A 17186-nucleotide genomic window follows, 5' to 3' on the forward strand; every position below is an offset into this window, starting at 1 on the left:
TTTTGTATTTTTAGTAGAGACGGGGTTTCTCCATGTTGGTCAGGCTGGTCTTGAACTCCTGACCTCAGGTGATCCACCTGCCTCAGCCTCTCAAAGTGCTGAGACTACAGGCGTGAGCCACTGCTCCTGGCCCATAGTCATTATTTTATTTTATTTTATTTTTTTTGAGACAGAGTCTCGCTCTGTCGCCCAGGCTGGAGTGCAGTGGTGCGATCTCAGTTCACAGCAACCTCTGCCTCCTGGGTACCTCTTAAGTGGGATACAGGGCCCCACCACCCCGTAATTTTTTGTTTTTAGTAGAGAGGGTTTCACGGTGGTCTCGTGTGCTGGGATTACAAGCGTGAGCCACCACGCCTGGCGACTTGGGGGAAATTTTAAAAATTATATTTTAATTTGTATAAAGAATGTGTGGCCGGGCACGGTGGCTCACGCTTGTAATCCCAGCACTTTGGGAGGCCGAGGCGGGCAGATCACGAGGTCAGGAGACCGAGACCACGGTGAAATCCCGTCTCTACTAAAAAATACAAAAAATTAGCCGGGCATGGTGGCGGGCACCTGTAGTCCCAGCTACTTGGAGAGGCTGAGGTAGGGGAATGGCGTGAACCCGGGAGGCGGAGCTTGCAGTGAGCCGAGATTGTGCCACTGCACTCCAGCCTGGGCGACAGAGCGAGACTCCGTCTCAAAAAAAAAAAAGGAATGTATCACAGATTTATTGTGCTGGAAGAGGTTTTAGAGATTATCTAGCCCAATGGCCCACTGTCTTTATTTTACATATAAGGACATGAGAGGCCCAGAGAGGTTAAGTACCTTGCTCAAGGTCACTCAGGTAGTTAGCTGTAGTAGATCTGCCATATGAGCAAATGGTTAATTCCTAAAGTATTCCCATAGGTTCTCTGTATTCACAGCTCCTCATTAAGCAAAGGCCCTAACTCAGAGAGCTGTTTTGTCACACATGCTACACCCAGCACTTTTCACCTTTAAGATACTGGGACAGGAACACCAAGAATACCACTGGCCTGAGATCAGCTTGGAGGGTCAGCTGCTCACAGGGTTTCCTGTGCACTAAGGCAGCATGACAGCTGGGGAGTATCTATCCCATTTGTCTTTCTGAATAACCCTCATAACTGAGATGGCATCTGGCATAGATTCCAAATTACAAATACGATCAAATTCATGTGTGCTACCCCATAGTGCATGAGATTATTTATTTTGTGTTAATTAATTTTTATTTTTTGCTTTCATTATTATTTTTAACTGACACACAATAATTGTACATATTTATGGGGTACTGCATGATATTTGGATACGTGGATACAATGTATAATGATCAAATCAGGGTAACTAGCATAACCATTACCTCAAACATTTATCATTTCTTTGTGTTGGGAACATTAAAAATCTGATCTTCTAGCTATTTGAAAATATGCCATAATTTTTTTTTTTTTTTTGAGAAGGAGTCTCACTCTGTTGCCCAGGCTGAAGTGCAGTGGCACAATTTTGGCTCACTACAACCTCCGCCTCCTGGGTTCAAGCGATTTTCCTGCCTCAGCCTCCCAAGTAGCTGAAACTACAGGCACGTGCCATCATGCCTGGCTAATTTTTATATTTTTAGTAAAGACGGGGTTTTGCCATGTTGGACAGGCTGGTCTCAAACTCCTGACCTCGTGATCCGCCCGCCTCGGCCTCCCCAAGTGCTGGGATTACAGGCATGAGCCACCGTGCCTGGCCTGAAAATATGCCATGAATTGTTGTTAGCTATAGTCACTCTCTAGTGCTGTATGAACACTAGAACTTATTCCTCCTATCTAACTATACTTTTGCATTCCTTGACCAACCTTTGGCTACCCCTCCCCCACCCTCTCCCACCTCTAGTAACCACTATGAGATTATTTATTTTTATCCATCTTGTAGCTCAGTGGTTTTTGAGGTTCTCTCTCTATATACAAAATACAAAAATATAAAATAACATTAGAAACAATTAGGATGAGGGCAAAATTGTTTTGTTTTTGATAGAAAAATAATACAGATAGGTAAAACTGATACACAGAAATAAATATTATAAAGCTCTCGTTCTGTGTTTGGTGAAGAATGTAAAATTTGGCTCAGAGTTTCTTAGTGGCCTCAGCAAAGGGAAAAATGTGATCTATTATAAGATTCAGAATGTTTGTCAGATTTAAAAAAAAAACCAATTCAAGAGAAACATAGTTTGTACTCATACTCGTACTAAAACCTGGGAGAAGTTTCTTCCTTGATAAAATCCTTTTAGTAGAGATCACAGTGAATTTCATATGGCTGTGTCTCATATTCCTCAGTGCAAGTCAAAGGCACAAACAACGAATGCAAATCAGAAAAGGTGTTTCCAGGATATTGAGCGTGGGAGAAAAACAATGGGCCCACATACACACTGGACTATTTGGAAATAAGTGAATTGTACATACTTCAAGAAATCTTCTGTAGATGCTATTCCTTAAAACCATTTGAAAAAATAATTGCTGGGCAGCAGAGAAATAAGGAATTAAATAAAGGGTTCAAGGAAGATACTGCTTTCTGAGACAAAGGCTGCAAATTCTCCCCAGTGTCCATGTTCTCTGCTTCTTTTGAGGCCACGGCTAGATTGCATTTCCCAGTAGTTGGGTGTGATCATGTGACTGAAATTGGGCCAGTGGAATATGAACAGGCCTTGCCTGTAAAACCCCCATGTGCCTTTCTCACTCTCTTTTCCTGTCCAACCTCTGAACTCAGAGGACTCCATGGATCTAGAGGAGGGCAGAGCTATAAGATGGAAGGACCCTGGGTTACTGAATGACTGTGAAGAGCAGAGTTGCTGATCTACGCAGGAGTGTGATATGAGTGAGAAATAAACTTTTTTTGTTTGTTTGTTTTGAGATGGAGTCTCACTCTGTTGCCCAGGCTGGAGTGCAGTGGCGTGATCTCACCTCACCACAACCTTTGCCTCCAGGTTCAAGTGATTCTCCTGCCTCAGCCTCCTGTAGCTGGGACTACAGGCGCGTGCCACCACGCCTGGATAATTTTTGTATTTTTAGTAGAGATGGGGTTTCACTCTGTTGGCCAGGCTGGTCTCGAACTCCTGACCCCGTGATCTACCCGCTTCGACCTCCCAAAGTGCTGGGATTACAGGTGTGAGCCACCATGCCCCGCCGAAAAATAAGCTTGTATTGTATTCATTGGGGTTTGGAGATTTGTTTCAGCAGCCAGCATTATACTAAATAATAGAATTAAACTTTCAAACTGCAAGTCCCATCAATGAAGCAGATGGTTACATAATCTAATCACCTTTCCTTACACTGAGAAAACAACAATCCAAATCACTACTTTTTCAAGGCCATATCCTTTGACTTCCACTAGTCTCTAGGGGACTGTTTAGTAAGCAGATTGGACCACCTGGGCATTACCTTTAAATCTGCTATCCATGTGCCCTGGGCAAGTTACCTCACCTCTCTAAGCCTCAGACGCCCCATCTATAAGATGGGGATAATAATAGGACCGACTGTAAGAGTTGCTGGAGGGGAAAAGTTGGTACCCTATGCAGAGTGTGCAGCCCAGGATTTGGGATGTGGCAAGCACATGATAAATATTGGCTAGTAAAGGTCATCATTCTTTTTTTTTTTTTTTTTTTTTTTTTGAGACGGAGTCTCGCTCTGTTGCCCAGGCTGGAGTGCAGTGGCGCAATCTCGGCTCACTGCAAGCTCCGCCTCCCGGGTTCACGCCATTCTCCTGCCTCAGCCTCTCCGAGTAGCTGGGACTACAGGCGCCCGCCACCACGCCCGGCTAATTTTTTGTATTTTTAGTAGAGACGGGGTTTCACCGTGGTCTCGATCTCCTGACCTCGTGATCCGCCCGCCTCGGCCTCCCAAAGTGCTGGGATTACAAGCGTGAGCCACCGCGCCCGGCCCAGGTCATCATTCTTTACAGATGTATCTTCATATTTCTGGCTGATGGTGGGGAAGGCCCACAACAGAACAAGCTGTGCCTGGGCAAAGGTGGCTGAGTTTCTGGCAGTGAAGCAGTTCACAGTAACCAGGCTCTCCTCCTGTCCACCTCACCCTTTCCCTTTCCTCTCTTTTTAAATTCAAGCAACAGCTCACACAACCTTCAGACTTTGAACTAGGCTACTATGACCTGAGACCTGTTCACTCCACCCAAAATTTTTGAATAACTTTCATAGGATCCTTCTGGAAAAAGAGGATAATAGCAGTGACAACAACAACAATAATTCCTGATGGTAAGTACAGTGCTTTTGAGTATATGAAGTTTTTCTTTTCCACTCAAAATGCCCATGATGATTCTGCCAGAGTATTTTTTTTTTTGACGTTGGAAAATCTTACAACATTCCCTGATAAGGCATGTTTCTGAAATGATTTCATAAAAATAGACAGTTTTGTATTAAAACAAGAAATAATTCAATTTCTGAGTGAAAGACTATGCATTACGTAAATCTTTCTTGAGGAATTTAGAGGGTTTTTTTTTTTTTTCCCTTGCACCTAACTGGATATATAAACATAGCTAGAGTCTTGGCTAATAATAACATCACAATGTGTACAGACCCGGCGCTCTTCAGTACCTTTGCAGAGTTATTTGTGTCGGAAAGGATTTTATCAAAAGTACATTTCTTCTCTCAGTATCACATGATGCGCCATTGAATTTCCCATCATACAAACTTTCTAATCTCATTTACAGTCACAGAGGTTGAAAATAGATAACTAATCAGCATTTAAGTACCTTATAATCTGTAAGCTAAACCAGATATGGCTAGACTGGCAGTGGAACATTCCAGGGGTTACAGACTAGGGGATCCTGACTCTAGTCCATTATTAATGAGTTCTGCGACTTCTACAGCCCCTGGATCTCACTGTGATTCAGATTCCATGTGTGCAAATTGAGTTTGTTCCTCTAAGTTTCCCTCTAATCCTCATACAGTCAAATGAGTGTCATGATTCTAAATATTTCAGCCTAATTTACGACAGTGTCCTTACTCATGATTCAAGACAGACTGGGGCCACATATAGGATCGCTGTGGCCTTTTCTTGTTTCTTTTCTTTTCTTTTCTTTCTTTCTTTCTTTTTTTTTTTTTTTTTTGAGAGAGTCTTGCCCTGTCGCCCAGGCTGGAGTGCAGTGGCACTATCTCTGCTCACTGCAAGCTCCGCCTCCCGGGTTCATGCCATTCTCCTGCCTCAGCCTCCCAAGTAGCTGGGACTACAGACGCCTGCCGCCACGCCCGGCTAATTTTTTTGTATTTTCAGTAGAGACAGGGTTTCACCGTGTTAGCCAGGATGGTCTCGATCTCCTGACCTCATGATCCGCCTGCCTCGGCCTCCCAAAGTGCTGGGATTACAGGCATGAGCCACCACGCCCGGCTGCTGTGGCCTTTTCTTAGCCTAGGAAATCTGTACTGGGAGATCTGCCAGTTTCCTTGGCCTTAATCTTCTTCAGTTCTAACAAATGTTCCCATAGTGACAAGTTGTATTAGAGTTGACGTGGGCTGCTTTCTTCCCATTCTATTCTGTTCCATTCCATGTATCTATTTATTTATTCTGTTTTACATTTAAATCTCATAGTGCTAAAGCAAACTTCTCTTCTGAGAATGCCTATTAGGCAATTAGAGAACTGGCCAAGTGACTAAATATAACATTAAGACCTGACTTTGCTTGAGCTCTTCACCGGTTATTTAAATCTATTTAGAATTTAGCTATTTGGTTCATCTGATGGGCTGACAATTGACTTAATAATAGTTATCCTTTGTCATAGGATTCTTCTTTATTCATCAAGTATTCTGAGAGTGAAATTGAGGATAATAGGGCACTTGAGAATGGGGTTAGGGAACTGTTGATACCTGCAAATTTGCAAGATGCTGACAAACAAAAGATTGCAAACTAAAAAAGAATGGAGGCGATTTAGAAAGTTACATTTCTTTGACTCAAAGATAAGGCTTTACCAAGGAAAGCAGAAGGGCGAAATGGTTTCCTGTTCAAGTACTGGCTGAATAGGGTAGTCTATGTGCCATTTGTGAGAATGTTTCCTAACAGGAGGAAGTCTGCAAGGCACTGCAAAACCTAACCTGATCATACGGTATTTGATACCCCTGGACACAAATTCAGGCCTAGCCAAACCTCAGCGTAACTTTGGCTTCCAGCCAGTTTGATTCCTGTAATATTATTCAGTGTGAAACGCCATTGACCAATTTTATTATTTTTAGAGAATAGGACGTGAACTGATAGCCATATGGTAAATAAAACCCCACTCCCCAGTCCAGTTTATTGTGTACTGGGAAGCACTGGGTGTGCTGAGGAAACGACAAAACAGCAGGGGTTTGATTCTTAAAATGTTCCTGTACTCTAGGTTTTTGTGTCATTGTTGTTGTGTTCCTTATTTCCTTTTTGCCATCAATGGTGGCAGTTATTGGATAGGCCTTGGCCAGCGCTCCAGGGCTGCTGCTTTGCCCAGTGACTGTATCTTTCCTGTTAGCATGCTGATCATACTTGGAAACTATGAGTCAGTGAAATGCAGCCGCTAGCAGTGGGGGTGGGTAGATTACTAGGGAAAGTGCAGCCAAGACTTCCTGTACCAACTCGGCCATTATCTTTGGGGGAAGGTAGGAACTCACTATGGCAATAGGAACACCTACATTCACCTGGCATTTGCTGTGTACTACATTGATTTAGGGAGGGTATAGGGGCACAAATTAAAAAAAAAAAAAAAAAAAGAATTAAACCTTCTTTTGTAGACACCAGGGTGGAGCTTTGAGAGTCATGTTATAATATCCCTGTTATTGACACCTTCAACTTGCTATTAGTTGCTGAAACTCATTAACTATTCACATTTGTCTGCCCTCATTCAACTCCTAGCAAATGCAGTTACAGTCCTATTTAAAAATAATAGAGTAAGATTGGTAACATTACTGATTTAACAGGAAATTAGAAGACTTACATTCATAGAGCTTAGGTAATTGACACCAACAGCACTTTTCTTGTAATTTATGCACTATGATTGATTTCATTCCCCTGCTAGCCCTAAAAGAATCTCTGAAGCATATTCAGCCATCAGATTCCTGTGCAAAGGAATTAAATGAGTATTACCCTGCTATCTATTTCAGAGCTGGTAAAAAGTTTCTAAGTGGTTTGGAGCTCAGGAGTCAGTCTAAAATTATAATGCTAATAAAAAGGAGTTCAGCTTTAGAGCATTTCTTTGTAAGTGACAACTGTGGATTCACATGAAAAGGGCTTATTACTGAAAACGAGGACAAAACTACAAGTAGGTCATTTGTTTATGATTTTAAGCGTATTTTTTTGTAAGCTATATATGTATTCCCCGGCTTACCCTAAAATACACTCACTAACCTATAACAGTTGTGTTATAAATGATCCATTTCCAGATGTTTATTTAGTGTGGTATTTGGATCATAATATATCACCACACTTCATGCTCCTCACCCTCCACAATATAATTAACAATGCTGAGTGCAAGAAGTCTGATAAATGAGGAGGAAATATATTATTTAAGCCATGTATTCTACTCTGGAAATTTCATGAAACACTGGCAAAGAAGAGGTAGTAAATCTACAATGTTCAAATAAATCATTATTATTATTATTTATTATTATTATTTTATTTTGCTATTTATTGAGCAGAGTAGGCATGGTCTGGGATCTACCTGCTTATTTCTCTAGCTTTATGTTCTCTTTTGTGGGGCTGGGTCTAAGGAGACCAGTCTACACCCATAGGATTCTAGGACTCTGGGGCTCCTTGCACACAGCTCACACAAGGGGACATGCCCAGAAATGGCCAGGATCCAGGTACCCTAGGAGGAATTGATCTAAGGTAAGTTCAGGTGTTGACCTAAGGCAATAACAGGTGTTGGGTAAAGTGCTCCAGCAAAATATTTTTAATGTTACAAAGAAGCAGAATAAAGATGACAGCCACGCGTGAAAAAGTAAAATTCTGTGAAGATGAAGACAAGAGCAGATTTAAGTACTTTCTTAGTTGCTATTCTGGGTAAAAATTCAGCTGACAGACTAGGATGAAAGCCTAGGTGCCTCAATGATTCTTCGGATTCTTCTCAGTTAACTCAATGCTTGCTTCATGTCAGTCTTCCACTCAGAGGTCATTGTCTTTTGTTTGTTTGTTTGTTTAACAAAGTTTATACTTTGTATTTAGGAAAAAATTCAATCCTAAAAGGCTACTTTCAACATGGCGATATACATTATTTCAGTTAAATTCTTCGAACAACCATAATATCTATTGTATACACACACATATCTTTGCTAATAACAGCAATGCAATGAATAACTACAATAGTGATTTAGCATCAGCTCATGTTTATATAGCACTGCAGCAGCACATTTAACTATTTTTTTTTCTTATGTACATCTCAAAAGATACCTATGAGGCAGACGGGACCAAAAAACACTTTTTGAGCCTCTGTATGATCCAGGCACGGTTCCAGGGTTACCTCTTTAACAGTGCCAGTACTACAGAGTTGAGGGAGGTGGGGAGTGGTGCAGAATTTAAGGAGGCCCTCACTCTCAGGGTCATGCCAGCAGAGAGTTAGCACCTGAGACCTGCCTCCTTAAATTGTGCATCCTAGGCACTTTGCTTGAAGAGACCTTCTTGATAGTGGAGTCTTAGTTGTTCTCAGGAAGGGGATGTAGGTAGCTGGTGGACAGGGGCAGAAGAGAGATTTGTCCCTTTGTCCTTCTTCACCATTTGGATTGTATACCATACACAGGTATTGTCCACTCAAAATCAAATTAGACAACCACCACACTTACTCCCCCATCTATATTCTCAACTGATGACCTTGTCTTTACTTCAGTGAGAAAACTGAACAATCAAAAGGCAACATGGATGAGCCTAGAGGACATTACACTAAGTGAAATAAGCCAGAAAGAGAAGGAAAAATACTCCATCTCACTTGTATGTGGAATCTTAAAAAAAAAAAAAAGTCAATGACATAAAGGAGAAAATAGTGGTTGCCAGGGTGGGCTAGGGGGAAAGAGGGCAAGGGAGGAGGTAGGAAATGGGGAGATGTAGAGTCAAAGGGTACAAAGTTGCAGTTACATAGGATGAGTGAGTCTAGACATCTAAGGTACAACAGGAGGACTATAGTAATAATATTGCACTGTGTAGTGGAAATTTGCTAAGGGAGTAGATTTTGGTGCCCTTGTAACAACAAGAACAAGGCCAGGCGTGGTGGCTCATGCCTGTAATCCCAGAACTTTGGGAGGCTGAGGTGGGTGGATCATTTGAGGTCAGGAGTTCAAGACCAGCTTGGCCAACATGGTGAAACACCGTCTCTACTAAAAATATAAATATTAGCCAGGCGTGGTGGCAGGCACCTGTAGTCCCAGCTACTGGGATGCTGAGGCAGGAGAATCACTTGAACCCAGGAGGCAGAGGCTGCAGTGAGCTGAGATCAATGCCACTGCACTCCAGCCTGGGCGGCTGAGCAAGACTCCGTCTCAAAACAAAACAAAACAAACAAGAACAACAACAAAAGGGAAATTACACAAGAGAGTGGATTTGTTAATTTTCTTAACTATAGTACCCATTTCACTATTTAAGTATATCAAAACGTCATGCAATATACCTTAAATACATACAATAAAAAAAAAAAACAGACTTCTTAAATTGCCATGGTCAGCCAAAACAGTGCTGAAAACTAAGCAGTGAACTCCCTAAATGTATGCTGAATATCAAACAGGCTTCTGCAGCTTCCCAAAGTTCTGTCCTTACCCTGTCATGCAAGACTTCCCCGTTCAGGCTCCATGCGCTATCTTCACTACATGTTTTCCATTTCCACCGCTGGTGTCTTGTTATTCTTCTGGCCTAAGATGCCCTCCCCCAACTTTAGCCCTCTGTATCTTAACCAGGCTTCAGTACAGCTCATCTCCCACCTCTCTGTTAAGCCTTTTTTGTCCCTTCCAACTTGTCAGTCATTTCTTCCCCTTTTCACAAATTTAGAACCTGGAGTGACCTCGGTGAAAATGTACAAGAGTTGGAATTTTGGCCGACATCACTTTGTGGCTCCCTCAACACATACACAATGCCCTGCACATAGCAGATGCTCAATAAAGACCTTTGGACTGGCTGAAGACATTTTTATAAATTCATGCAACTGGGAATATTGCGAGAGTGGTGGGGTCTAAATTCTCCCTCTCCTAACCACTCCCATGGAAATCTGAATTTCTTAAATGTAATTGAAGAGAGCCTCAGGCTCACACTGCTTATTTCTGCCAAGTGTTAATTATGTGTGGAATCCAAGGGGATTTCCATGTATGGATTACAGGGGTATTATGAGGGGACATTAAGAAAGACAGCTGTGGAGCAGGAAGACACTCTTTTATAAACTTTCAAAGACCAGCAGTTCTCTAATTTCTTTTTGGGGAGAGATCTGTTCTCCCATGCCCTTTGTTTGTGCTTAGCGAAAAAGTAGAGGATACTTAACTTCCAAGAAAAACCCTTTGTCTGATTAACTCTTTGCATTATTAGGATTCAAAAAAGAAAAAAAAAAAGGAAAATTCTCAATCATCTTCTCTGAATTGCAACTGCAAAGATATTATAAACCCTCACATTGTTGTCTAGGTCTTCATCTGGCCAAAGCCAGCCAGCGAGAGTATGTACGAGTATCTCATTCCAAAACATTTCTAAAAATGTTATTTTATTTATTTATTTATTTATTTTATTGAGATGGAGTCTCGCTGTCACCCAGGCTGGAGTGCAGTGGCGTGATCTCGGCTCACTGCAAGCTCCGCCTCCTGGGTTCACGCCATTCTCCTTCCTCAGCCTCCTGAGTAGCTGGGACTACAGGCGCCCACCACCACGCCTGGCTAATTTTTGTATTTTTAGTAGAGACGGGTTTTCACCATGTTAGCCAGGATGGTCTCGATCTCCTGACCTCGTGATCCACCTGCCTCGGCCTCCCAAAGTGCTGGGATTACAGGCGTGAGCCACCGCGCCCGGCCTAAAAATGTTATTTTTAAAACAACTTTATCATTTCAAGTGAACATAAAGTAATAGGATAAACCAGATAGATTATCATCTGTTCTGTGTAGTCACTTGAAAAGCAACCTCTCCAACTTAAACATTTATTCCAACTTTGTTATTATTGCTCAGAATGAGACTGGTTTATCTTTGAAGCCACTTTTCCAGCTACATAAAGAAAATAACTCATTCTTCCATAGTCACACCTCATTTTAAAACTCGATCTAATCTGTATTAGCTTGATCATGTGCCTCCTTTACCACATTTGGCACCAGATGATTTTGGGCTGTTTCCCAAAAATGAAATCAAAGAATGAACATTTGCTAACATTAAAACTACTTCTGGAAAGCAAAGGATATAGACCCTGAAGGCAATTTCAAAAGAGGAGCCGGCCGGGCGCGGTGGCTCACGCTTGTAATCCCAGCACTTTGGGAGGCCGAGGCGGGCGGATCACGAGGTCGGGAGATCGAGACCACGGTGAAACCCCGTCTCTACTAAAAATACAAAAAATTAGCCGGGCGTGGTGGCGGGCGCCTGTAGTCCCAGCTACTCGGAGAGGCTGAGGCAGGAGAATGGCATGAACCCGGGAGGCGGAGCTTGCAGTGAGCCGAGATTGCGCCACTGCACTCCAGCCTGGGCGATAGAGCGAGACTCCGTCTCAAAAAACAAACAAACAAACAAACAAAAGAGGAGCCATAGAAAAGTTTTGAGTAATGGAATGAGTGTATTGTTGCCTGGGGTAGCTTTTTTATTTGAGACAATACTCATATTGACGTGGAAGAGTGTATATATTTCTTTACAATCAGTTTCCTCATCTTGTATGCACATCTGATATTTGCAACTCACTTTGAACTGAAGGAATGTTCTTAGTTGAGGAAGACTCTAGGTCATTGAAAAAAAATTTGGAAAGAAATTACATCCTGCCAAACTTAGAGAAACAAGAGTGGTAGGCCGGGCATGGTGGTTCACGTCTGCAGTCCCAGCTACTTGGGAGGCTGAGATGGGAGGATCCTTTGAGCCTGGAAGGTCGAAGGTGCAGTGAGCCATGATTATGCCACTGCACTCTACCTAGTACGGGCAACAGAGTGAGACCCTGTCTCAAAAAAAAAAAAAAAAAGAAAAGAAAAAAAAGTAGCAGGAAATATATCATTAAAAACTGCCAGATGGCAGGAAGTATTAGAACCACATAGACCTAGATTCAAATTACAGCCCTTGTTTGCTACTTTGGGCTTGTTATTCAACCTTTCTAAGATTCCATTTCTTTTTCTATAGGATGGTGCTCTATTAAATGGGAACTTATATATACTTAACACAGAGCCTGGCAAATGTTAAGATATTAAGTACTCAAAAATGTTATTTTCATTTGAGAACAAAACATAATTTAGTAGAAAGAGGATCTTCAGGGACTTAAAACTCCTGAGTTCTAGTCTCAGCTAATCATCCGGTGGCCTTGGCTAGGTCATTGAGACTTTCTGAGGCCCAGTTTTAAAATTACATTTGCAAAATTATATTATCTACTGTGATGATAAATTTTATGTCTCAACTTGGTCAATGGTACTCAGATTTGGTCAGACATTATTCTGGATGTTTCTGTGAGTGTGTTTTTCGATGACATTAACATTTAAATTGGTGGATTTTGAGTAAAGCAGATTGCTCTCTATGATGTGGGTGAGCCTCATTCAATCAGATGATGGCCTGAATAGCTCTCCCCAAGCAGGAAGGAATTCTGATAGCAGATGGCCTTTGGACTTGATCTGCAATATTAGTGCTTTCCTGGGTCTCCAGCCTAATGGCCACCCTGTAGATTGTGGACTTGCCAAGCCTCCATAATTGTGTGAGACAATTTCTTAAAGTAAATCTTGTATATATATCCTATAGGTTCTGTTTCTCTACAAAACCCTGACTAATACATCTATGCCAAAGATTTTTTGTCCCAGGGAGGAACAAAGGCAGTCATGTATGGAGCTCTGCCTGCCCCAGGCCTGGATCAGGGTAGTAGCTTTGTAGGCATCAGTTTTCTTTCCCTGTTCCCACCCTTTGCTTGTTGAGCCTTAGTTTTCTTATAAGGAAAATGAACAGGTTAGATACATTAGATAGTATCTAAAGCCTCTTACAGATGTGAAAGTCTGTGTATCTATATAAAATGAATTGCTTGGGCTGTAACATTCAAATACAGGCATGACTAAATTGGGTTTCTGCCAAGAAAGAAGGGCATGGGTGTGCATTAAAGACTATTTTTGTAGAAACAAACCTTTTCAGGGGTATGTAAAAGGTTTGGGGGACTAACGGGGAACTCCTGGTAGCCCTATAAATATACTTATAAGCCTGAATGCTTTCTCAGTGGTTGGGGGAAGTAAAGTATAATCTCTTACTGTATGTAGAAGTAACTGGGGAAAGCACCTACTTTACCTGTTAGTGCCTTTATGTGTGTCCCTGTTCACCTACTTAAGTGACTAAACTGGGGAGAGCAGAGTCTTTTGATGGATTGTAAAGAACTCACGGGAACAGGTTGAACATAACACTAACCTTTGATCTCTGAAAATTTAAGGTCCAACACAGTGTTTGTCAGAAGCATAAAGGTAGGCCCCAGTGTATTTTAACTATATTCGTAGCAATTCACCAGAAATTGTTCTAGTGTATTTCAGGACATAAGTGTTCTTTCCTTTCTTAACCAGTGAAGTGGCTAGATACTTAAACATACCGGCTAGAGTACTTTGGATCTCTGAGTCTTAGATGAAATGATTGGGAAAATCCGTTTTAAGCTCTTTTGGGCTATATAAGGGTAAGTGATTGTTATTCTTAACAATACACACTCAGGCGATACCAGTAGTCTGAGGCTCAGTTGAAAGAAGTCTGGCTAAGAGGGCTTCCTTCCCAACGTTGGAGTTTCATATTTTCTTTCTGGCACACTCTGGGAGCCCTTGTCAGGTAGGCCAATGAGCAAAGTTAGCAACTGCTCACACAGCTTGAATTCAGAAACTCAAATAAAGCTTCCTGCTCATCAGTCCAACTGCCCACAGCCAGCCACATGGGCTCTGAGCCACCAGGCTGTACCCTATTCTATTCCACGATGTTTCCAGAGCCATTTTAGGCACATTCACCATCATGACAGTTCACTGCTTAAAAGATTCATTGCTTTTCCATTCCCTGTAGGGTAAAACCCAAACACCTTAGTATCCATAACATACAAGGTCTTTGGCAAACGACGGCCTCTTATTTCTTTAGTTCCATCTCTGCTGTGATTATTGACCGCTCTTCCATAGCAAAATTCTAGGCTCTGGGCTGTAAACTGTCATTCTGAGATTTGATATTTATTCAGCAAATAATTAATGCATGCCAACTAAGGAGTATCGGGCACTGTTTTTAAGAGCTGGGGACATGTCAGTAAATAAAACGGAGGCTATGATGTAGGGGAAAATGAATGATGAACATTATGTAGCATATTAGAAAGTGATGAGAACTACAAGAAAACCCAAGTGAGATAGGGAGCTTTAGTTATGCTGGGAGTGGGAATGGGGGGCTGCATTTTATATAGACAGCCCTCTCTGAGAAGGTGAGGGGATGTTTCAGTTATGTAGCATTATTGTAACAACAGCTAGCTGATAAAGGGAGCAAGCTATACGCACATTTTGAGGAACAGTTTTCCAAGCAGAAGCAATGCATGTCTGGAAGGTCTCGAGACAGGAAGTGGCTACTGTGTTTAAGAAACAGCAAAAGGCCGGGCGCGGTGGCTCACGTCTGTAATCCCAGCACTTTGGGAGGCCGAGGCGGGCGGATCACGAGGTCAGGAGATCGAGACCATCCTGGCTAACACAGTGAAACCCCGTCTCTACTAAAAATACAAAAAATTAGCCCGGCGAGGTGGCGGGCGCCTGTGGTCCCAGCTACTCGGGAGGCTGAGGCAGGAGAATGGCGTGAACCCTGGGGGGCGGAGCCTGCAGTGAGCTGAGATCGCACCATTGCACTCCAGCCTGGGTGACAGAGCGAGACTCTGTCTCAAAAAAAAAAAAAAAAAAAAAAAGAAACAGCAAAAAGGCTGTGTGCTGAAATGCAGTGAGGAGAAAGCAAGTGGATGGAAGGCGATTGGGAGGGGGTGGACGCTGGGCAGCGGGACCCGATATAGTAGGACCTTGAATGCCACGTCAGAACTTTGGCTTTGACTCCATCAAACAGCAACTGGACTGTTTTGTGCAGCAGAGTAACATGGCCCATCTTCTGTTCTCAAAGGACCCCTGTGGCTGCTGTGTTGTGGACACACTGAAGGGTAAAGGTGGGAAGATCAGTTGGGAAGCTGTTGCAATAACCAGGAGAGAAGATTATGGTTTAGACCAGGGTAACAGCAGTGGAGGTGTAAGAGGCAGTCAGGTTAGGGATCTGTTTTAACATTACAGCGATAGGGTTTGAATGTGGAGTGTTCCAATATTCAGATGACGGAAGATGGGTATCGCAAAGGAATTAGCAAGGAGATTGAGAAGGTGCTGTCAGTGAGGGAGGAGAAAGATCAATAGAGTAGCAACCCAGATACCAAGTGAAGAAAGTGTTTCCAGAGGGAACCTGTAATTAACTATATCAGATGCTGCAGAGAAGTTAACTAGGATGACCCTAAAAACTGACCACTGGACTTAGAAGTATGGAGGTTATTTATTTATTTATTTATTGAGATGGGGTCTTGCTCTGTTGCCCAGACTGAAGTGCAATGGCTTGATCTTGGCTCACTGCAACCTCTGACTCCCAGGTTGAAGTGATTCTCCTGTCTCAGCGACCTCAAGTGAGTCACCTACTTTGGCCTCCCAAAGTGCTGGGATTACAGGTGTGACCCACTGTGCCTAGCCAGAGGTTATTATTAACCTTAAGAAAAGCAGTTGTGGCCGAGTGGTTGGGGGAAAATGCCTGATTGGCAACAAATAGAAGAAAAAGGGAGAAGAGGAATGAACACAGTGAGCCTAGATAACCCTTCAGAGCATTGCTTAGCTATAGAGGGAGCAGAGTAATGAGGCAGTGGTTGGAGGGACAGGGGGGTCAAGAGAGACTTCCCTGAACACGTACCCTTGTGCCTTTCTGAGATGCCTTTCTCCTCATTCACCTGGTGAACTTCCACTTTTTCTTGAGGAGTTAACTTAGGCATGTCTGTACTGACCTTTCGCTACTATCTGCACTGATTAATCAAAAAAGACTTACTGTGTACCTATTATGAAATAGACTCTAGTCAATGAACTCATTAATGAACAATGAGCAAGCCTGATACGATATCTGCGTTCCTGGAGATTATGTTCCAATGGGAAGACAGAGAAGACAGAAATAAACAAATAAATAAAATAACTGATTATACAGATCATGGTGAGTGTGTGCTGGCCATAAACTGAGTGGTGTGATAGAATGTAACATGTAGTGGTCATGGAAGACCTCTCTAGGGGGTTGACCACTGAACTGAAACCTGAAGGATACTGCCATGGAATGAACGTTTGTGTCCCCACCAGATTCCTGTGTTGAAGCCCTAATCCCTAACGTGATGATATTTGGAGGTGGGGTCTTTGGGAGGTGACCAGGTCATGAGGGTAGCAGTCTCATGAACAGGATTAGTGCCTTTATAAGAACAGACATGGCCGGGCGCAGTGGCTCACGCCTGTAATCTCAGCACTTTGGGAGGCCGAGGTGGGCAGATCACGAGGTCAAGAGATCGAGACCAGTCTAGCCAACATGGTGAAACCCTGTCTCCACTAAAAATACAAATACTAGCTGGGCGTGGTGGCGGTGCCTGTAGACCCAGCTACTCGGAGGCTGAGGTAGGAGAATGGCTTGAATCCAGGAGGTGGAGGTTGCAGTGAGCCGAGATCACGCCCTGCACCCCAACCTGGTGACACAGCGAGACTCTGTTTCAAAAAAAAAAAGAAGAGACCTGAGGCCTGGTGTGTTGGCTCATGCCTATGCCTGTAATCCCAGCACTTTGTAAGGCCGAGGTGGGTGGATCACGAGGTCAGGAGTTCAAGACCAGCCTGGCCAACATGGTGAACCCCATCTCTAATAAAAATACAAAAATTAGCCACGTGTGGTGGCAGGTGCCTGTAATCCCAGCTACTCAGGAGGCTGAGGCAGGAGAATCACGTGAACCCAGGAGGTGGAGGTTGTAGCAAGCTGAGATCACTCCATTGCACTCCAGCCTGGGCAATAGAGTGAGACTCCATCTCAAAA

The 17186-nt window shown here is 42.9% G+C and overlaps 1 pseudogene; it reads right to left on the bottom strand.

The window, feature by feature from the left end:
• LOC116480108 (argininosuccinate synthase-like) overlaps nucleotides 1-16122 on the bottom strand; it is a 60836-nt pseudogene extending 44714 nt beyond the window's left edge.
• Nucleotides 16123-17186: the final 1064 nt, after the last annotated feature.

The sequence above is a fragment of the Hylobates moloch genome, unplaced genomic scaffold (genome assembly GCF_009828535.3).
Source record: "Hylobates moloch isolate HMO894 unplaced genomic scaffold, HMol_V3 SCAFFOLD_13, whole genome shotgun sequence".
NCBI lineage: Eukaryota > Metazoa > Chordata > Mammalia > Primates > Hylobatidae > Hylobates > Hylobates moloch.